Consider the following 7648-nt stretch of genomic DNA (forward strand, 5'->3'; position numbering starts at 1 on the left):
TGGTAAAGGGGATTGGCACTGAAAGGCAAATTGGGGATAGAGAGTGTTTTGGTCAAGACGAGGCCTTGGTGTTAGTACAGGGGGATGATATGCTTTATTTCTACTTGGTGTCAGTACTCAGGAGGGTATTTATTATTGCTCCCTGGTGTCAGTGCTGTGGGATAATATACACTGTTTCTCCCTGGTGTCAGTGCGGCGGGATTGAATTTGCTATTACTCCCTGGTGTCAGTGCTGTGGGATAGTATGCACTATTACTCCCTAGTGTCAGTGCGGTGGGATGGTATTTGCTATTCCTCCTCGGTGTCAGTGCTGTGGGGTGGTATACATAATTACTACCTGGTGTCAGTGCTGTTGAATGGTATGCATTATTACTCCCTGGTGTCAGTGCTGTGGGATGGTATATACTATTACTCCCTGCTGTCAGTGCTGTGGAATGGTATGCACTATTACTTCCTGGTGTAAGTGCTGTGGAATGGTTTGCACTATTACTTCCTGGTGTAAGTGCTGTGGAATGGTTTGCACTATTGCTCCCTGGTGTCCATACTGTGGGATGGTAGTTGCTGTTACTCCCTGGTGTTAGTACTGTGTTTTGGTACACACTTCTCCCATGTGTCAGTACTGGGGGAAGGTACGCTCTATTACTCCCTGGTGTCAGTGCTGTGGGATGGTATTTGCTATTGCTCCCTGGTGTCAATGCTGGGGGACAGTATGTGCTACTACTCCCTGGTGTCAGGGCTGTGGGATGGTATTTGATATTACTCCCTGATGTCACTGCCGTGGGATGTTATTCAATATTTCTCTCAGGTGTCAGTACAACGGAATGGTGTACCCTTTTACTCCCTGGTGTCAGTGCTGTAGGATGTTATACATTATTTCTCCCAGGTGTCAGTACAGTGGAATGGTGTACAGTGGGATGGTAGATTCTATTACTCCCTGGTGTCAGTACTGTGGGATAGTATTCTTTATTAAGCCTTGGGGGTCAGTTTTGGGTATGGGTAGGTTTTCTTATTCCCTTGTGTCAGTTTAGTGGGTTGTTCTGGTCCGTTCCTCCTCGTGGTCATTGGTGCTAGTGTTTGAGGGTATACTTTATTATTCCCTGGTATCAGTACTGTGGGTTGGCTGAGTCAGGGCCTCCCTAAAATTAGGGATTGGATAGTATACTATATTACTTAAAGGTGTCCTTTTTGGGGGGAGGGGGGTGGTATGCCTTATTTCTCCCGGGTGTTCGTATGGTGGGAGGGGATATTATTTTACTCCCTGGTGTCAATACTGTGTGATTGGTTTGTGCTAGTTTTCCCTGATGTTAGTACTAGGGATAGCAGTGATCTGCTCTATTTCTCCCGAGGGAAGTACTGCGGTGATCTGCTCTATTTCTCCCGAGGGAAGTACTGGGGTGATCTGCTCTATTTCTCCGGGTGATCTGCTCTATTTCTCCCGAGGGAAGTACTGCGGTGATCTGCTCTATTTCTCCCGAGGGAAGTACTGGGGTGATCTGCTCTATTTCTCCCAGGTCGGTGCTGTGGGATGGTTTACTTTGTTGCTCCCTTGTGTCACTGTGGTGGGATGGTATTCTTGTTTTCTCCGGTAGAGGTACTGGGGGTATGTTATCCTTAATTACTCCCTGGTGTCAGTACTGTGGCCAGTATACGGTATTACTCCTCGATGTCAGTACTTTGGGATGGCCTTTTAATGGGTGGTGTTAAGCTTTACTACTCTCTGGGGGGGGACATTACGGTGGTTGGTTTCAGCATACTGGGATAGTATACAGTTTGGTTTTGCTTCTGGCAATTATTTGAATGTTTAATCTATTTATGCGTGGTTAAATAAACACCTGATTGCCAGCCAATTTAAATCCAAGATTGGTGTTTGGGTATTTAATGGTGGGGGAGTGGTTGGTAAGCAGTTGGGGGGGTCCTGGGGGGTCAAGGGTTCTGATGGTGGTGGTGAAGGATGGGCTAGAATAGGGGTGAGCAAACTTTTTCAGCCAGGGGCCACAATCTGAAATAAATGTTTTTAGAGGGGCCGGGGCAATAGGAGAGTGGGCAGGGTTATGCCATCATGACGCCACTGACCGTGACGTCATGATAGCATAACCCTGCCCGCTCTCCTATCGCAGATCTGAGCCTGTGATGGTAAAAGTGGGTGGATTGTGTGCCCACTCTCCCATCGCAGGCTCAGATCCAGGGGACGTGTTCTGCGGCTTTGGCCGGTGCGCCTCCCCCCCAGCGGCCAGTGCCGCGGACCACCCAAAGGGCCAGAGTGACATCCCTATCGGGCTGTATACGGCCCGCGGGCCATAGCAAATCTGGAATGGATCCGGTGCAGGATTCAAAACATTTGCTAGCACATAGCAAATTACTTTGAAGAAATCCATTCCAGGTTTGCTGGGTCACCCAGCTTTACTGATAAAAGTGTATTTTCTCTAGTCTTGGAGAGCTTTAATTAATCAGGCCCATTATGTTCAGGTAGTAGGACAGTGTGCCAGTTTTGTTTGAAGCATGTTTTTTTTAGAAGGGCCATGGCTGCAAAAGCCTGCATTTGAAGATAATGGAACCCTCCTAGATACAACCGTGGTTCAGACCGCTTAAAAAGATTATGTACCGTATTTTTCGGACCATAAGACGCACTTTTTTTCCTCCTAAAGTGGGGGGAAAATCAGGGTGCGTCTTATGGTCCGAATGCAGAGGTACAGGGGCATATTTTTTTACTTCCGCCTTCGTGGGCGGGCACAAGTGCCGCACGCTGGATCTCAGGGGAAATCAAATCAATTTTTTTTTTTCTTGTTTTCCCTTGTGCGGAAAACCTGGTGCGTCTTATAGTCCGGAGCGTCTTATGGTCCGAAAAATACGGTATATGGAGGATCTCACATCTAGTATCCTTGGTGCTTCGGAGAGTTTCCTCAATACTTGGCTTTATTGGAAACAATTTCTGGATTCCCTAGAATATCCGCTACAGCTGGGTGCCCTATAGGTTATTTATCCTGCAGTCATATCATTTGACTTACTGTATCAACTTTGGGTTTTTTCCTAAATCCTGTCCTTTGAAATCTCTGCTGTGTTGACACTGTACCATGTACAGAGATTGGTGAACTTAGCAGGCTCACTGTGTGATCAATGTGCAAAAGATGGTCTAGACCACCCTGCCCTTAGAATCCCATAGCACCTTTAGTTATTGCCTTAATGTTCATTTGGATGTCTTAATAATTTTATTAAAGATTATATTTACACGTCCTTACTTTTGTAAACAGTTAGAGAGCCTCATGAACACCCAACCACCAGTCACCTGCTAAGTCATACACAGAAGGTAATTATTGACAATGAGCTGTTAATGAGTCATTTCATGTAATTGTGATTTCTTAACCTTGCAATAACAGTTCATGGCTACACTAACAATACTAACAAAGCAGAACTCTATTACATCAATAAATGTTATTTCTAAATGCAAGCAGTTTACCTCCCTGAACTTGGCCTGGTATGAGGCTCTTGTAGCCCCTTTACAGCGGGACTGGAATGTAAAAGGTAAAAGCTGTACAATGATCCAATCATGTGCTGACAAGAAGCATTATTGGGTTATTGGGGACATCTTCCAGTATTGTAAAAGAACGGTGGCAGTGCTGATGTGCAATAGCAAGATTGTATTGACACAATTTGAAATGCAATACAGTCACTCCACATTTATGTGACCTAAGAAAATAAAATCACTGCATGAATATGACAACCAGACATCTAGATGACTATTTGTAAAAATGTCAGACTCACACTCTATAAATCGACATCTACTATTACAGAAGTAAGTTATCAATGGAAGTGCTAATATTTCTTTTAGCATTAGCATGTTCAGCTACAAAAGCAATAACAGAATTATGGAATACATTTTAATCTGTCTTGTTTTCTTATAAATGGGTTTGTGTAAGATGTATAAAAGTATACAATAATAAAATAAAAGTATAACATATTTAAATAATGTGTGGATGGTGCTGAGGAAAATTCATATAATCTTTCCAATATACGTTATTTTTTCAAACTGTTTTAGTGTATATTTTTTCATTGTATAAGGCAAGAGGCAGCCATATTTGCTCATTACATATGTATGAATGAGGAGTGTTTGTTATGTATGACAGCATGCAGAAGGTTAATTGATAGTTGGTGTTTTATGTGATCACACCCCTCCAGTACCCCTCAATATATATTTGTTGTTTATTGCGTGTAGAGCGCATAGTCTGTTATCCATCGCTAGCCTGGTAAGTGGCCAGATTTGTTCTGTGGTTATCTTTTAGATTCTGATAAATGTCAATTTAAAGTATATCATGATATTCATGCGTTTTACAAACAATGCTGGCACAGGTTAGAGAGAGGTTGCTTTGTAAGTACATTTATTTAGTTGGTTGGCATGTACTAAAACAATATTGAAGCAAATAACTGATTTTTTTTTACTGCTACAGGCCTGTTTAACCCATGTATGATGGTAAGCAGGGGATAAACTTTTGTGACTTGCATAGATTATTATTTATAACTAGTAGTTCTATAGCGCCAAAATAATATGCATTGCCTTAAAAAGTCCCTAGTCATATCACAATCTAATGTCCCTACCATAATCATATGTCATTAACACAGTCTAAGGTAAATTTGGGGGAAGCTAATTAACCTAGCTACATGTTTTGGAATGTGGGAGAAAAGCAGAGAACCCCGAGAAACCCCATGCCACAAGGAGAAAACAAGAGAGGCACGTAGCCGTAAGAATTAGGCGCAGTGACTACATGACCGGGGGCTGGGCCTAGCCCAGAGCTTTTAAGGGGTTAAGAAAAAGGGTAGTGTTGCCAGAGGGGGCTGGGCTAGTGTACAACGTGAGATAGGAGGAGAAGTTATGACAATGGTGTTTATAAGGGATGGGCTAGAAGGTCCGAGCTCCCCGGGTCATGCAAACTCCATGTATATAGTATCCTGGCCAAGATTTGAATCTGGGACCTAATGCTGCAAAGGCCAGAGTGCTAACCTCTGAGCCACTGAGCCATCCTTCTTTATAGTCTTCATAGAATAATCTTCATATTCCTACCAATACGCTGAAAGTCATCCATGGGTAAAACTGCTTCTAGGGGTAAAGATGAAGCACTGGCCAACACAGATATTGAAAACAAAAATACTGACTAAGTGACTACTATATTTTGGGTGTACACTTGTATTTAAAGCTGGTTTCTGGGCTCCTGTGCTACATCACACTAACTGATCACTATCATTACAGAAAAAAGTCTAACTGCTCTATCTACTCACCTAAAGCAGTGGTCTGATTATAGGAGGAGAGCACTTTGTTAGGGTGTCCCTGTCAATATGTGATATAGGTAATTCTTATTTGCTATCCAATGTTGGAGTCCTTTCAGGATCCGGAAAAGAAGTATAAAGCAGTGCAGTCAACGCAAACAGACTAAAAGGGAATAACCACCAAAGACACATCCACACCACTGGATTTCAGACTTCTGCCTTTGAACATAGCACTTGTAAGGGACCTGGGATTGAGGTGAGTATATCTTGTCTCGTACCCATTCCTTTGTAAGAGAAAAAATGCCTGAGATCCCAAAAACATATTTGCATCATCCCAGATAGCTTTACTGCAGAAAACAACGTGGTATTCTCATTGCAGCAGAAATTAATTTTGCACTAAATTATATCTGCATTGTCCCACATTGTATAGACAGTAAGATGTGAACCAAGGTGAAAGAGAAAAAACATAGTTCTATGTTATTCTATAGCATTTACTGAAGCCCTGTTAATAGGTCTATTTCCAGCTGCAGTGTTAGAATTGTTAGTCTGATGTTCATTTACCCAAGTAAACACACATGGGTACACAGCCCTGGATAAGTCGCACATGTTTGCAATTAGAACTGTTGTTTTTCTTGTTTCTGTGTACTTGTGCCAGCAACAACACTTGTCTTTTTTTCTCTTCTTAGAAAGTTATCTTTCAGCATACGTAGGTATGTATGTAGATAAAGGACATACCTTACTAACTTTATTTTTTATTGTAACTTTTTTTTTATTCTGACAAACTAGGATAAAACTGTACACTAAAATGAAGATCAGATTATTCATACAGTCATCAGCACATGACACAAATATTACAAAAATACTCAAATATGTGAACAACCAGTAACAATGTGTATAATTAAAAAAAGGACCACATATATAAAAAACTGGGGTGGTGGGTGTAGCATTTTTAATAGATGTGTACAGGGTGAAATTAGGGATGGTTAAGAAAACACCAAGTACCGGTAACTAGATAAAGCAAGAGAAGTGAGGAAGGAGGAGGGAAAAACAGAAAGAGGAAGAAAGCCCTATGGCCAAAGAATAGAAGGTTCCTATGTTGGTTACCTGTAAAATTGTATAGAATGCAATAATTTTGACTTTGGATAAAATTTTTTCTTAAGCAAAATGCTTTTAGTAAGATGGATAAATGGATTTGGTTAAAAAAGGAACATTTTCCCCGAATGAGGGCAAACTGGGCTTTATGGCATCATATTCAGTTTGGTTAGCATGTATGACACTGGTCAACAAACAGTTATGGTTTTAGGGTATGTTTGATGCACAGATTCCACATATGGTATTGGTTTTGCTAGATTGGCTCTAGGTTTTGAAATAATGACCTCAATAATAACCTAATAGAAAACGAATGAAACATGTTATTCATAATTTTGTCATTTCACTAAAGAATGTGGCGTAGTGCCAAATTTGCCACTCTGAGTTGTTTTATACAATAAACTATTTTAAAATGAAACAAAAATGCAGACAGTGATGACTTTTGTTAGTGGCCTTTTTACATTGATGGTCAGTATAGTTCATTTTTATTCACTAGTTATCAGTGACGTGCTTAGAATTTTGTCACCATCAAAACATAAATCAAATGCCTTCCTTGCAAAGTAAACAGTTATGTCCCTTCACCTTTCCCACACTATCCAAACTAATAAAAATGTATTTTTATAAAGTGTCCAGAAATACAAAGTGTAATAAAAAATATTTATTTTATCTGTGCATTGGGTGTTTAAACATTTTGTGTTAGTGACTGTAACTATAATGAAATAGAATATCTCCATTAGTAGTAACTGAGACAATACAATGTTGTATTAGTGAAATTTTACTTTTCGTTTGCTGATCAGAAATATGGAAATTGTCCCATTCAGGAACACAGAATCATGAAAAATATAACTTTATTAACATCTTCTTCTCCCCCACCACCCCTTGTAGATCTGCTTCTTTTAAGGTGATATTTACACGCCATGGTTTTCTACAACTTGAAAGTAGTCACTGGGAATGCTCTGACTGCTGGCACCTGTAACAATATATTTATTGTCCTTGTGGGGGTGAATGGAGAAAGTGACAAACATCAAGTACCCCGCCACTGGGGCCATTTTTTACCAGGATCTGTGAGTATCTCTAAACTTTTGACAATGTTTGAAATGAGTTGTTACTATTAACTGATACAAAAAAGACAAATGTGCAATGTTCATGCAGTCAAAAGATGAAATGATCTGTGATTACAATCACTGAACTCGGGAAACTGTGAGAAGTGGTCATAACCCAGACAGCAACCCATACTCATCATTCAGCAATTTTTGGGAGACCTCCACACCTAAGATGGTTTTTCCTACACACCCTATAAAGG

This window comes from Pyxicephalus adspersus, chromosome 1 (assembly GCF_032062135.1).
Source record: "Pyxicephalus adspersus chromosome 1, UCB_Pads_2.0, whole genome shotgun sequence".
Lineage (NCBI taxonomy): Eukaryota > Metazoa > Chordata > Amphibia > Anura > Pyxicephalidae > Pyxicephalus > Pyxicephalus adspersus.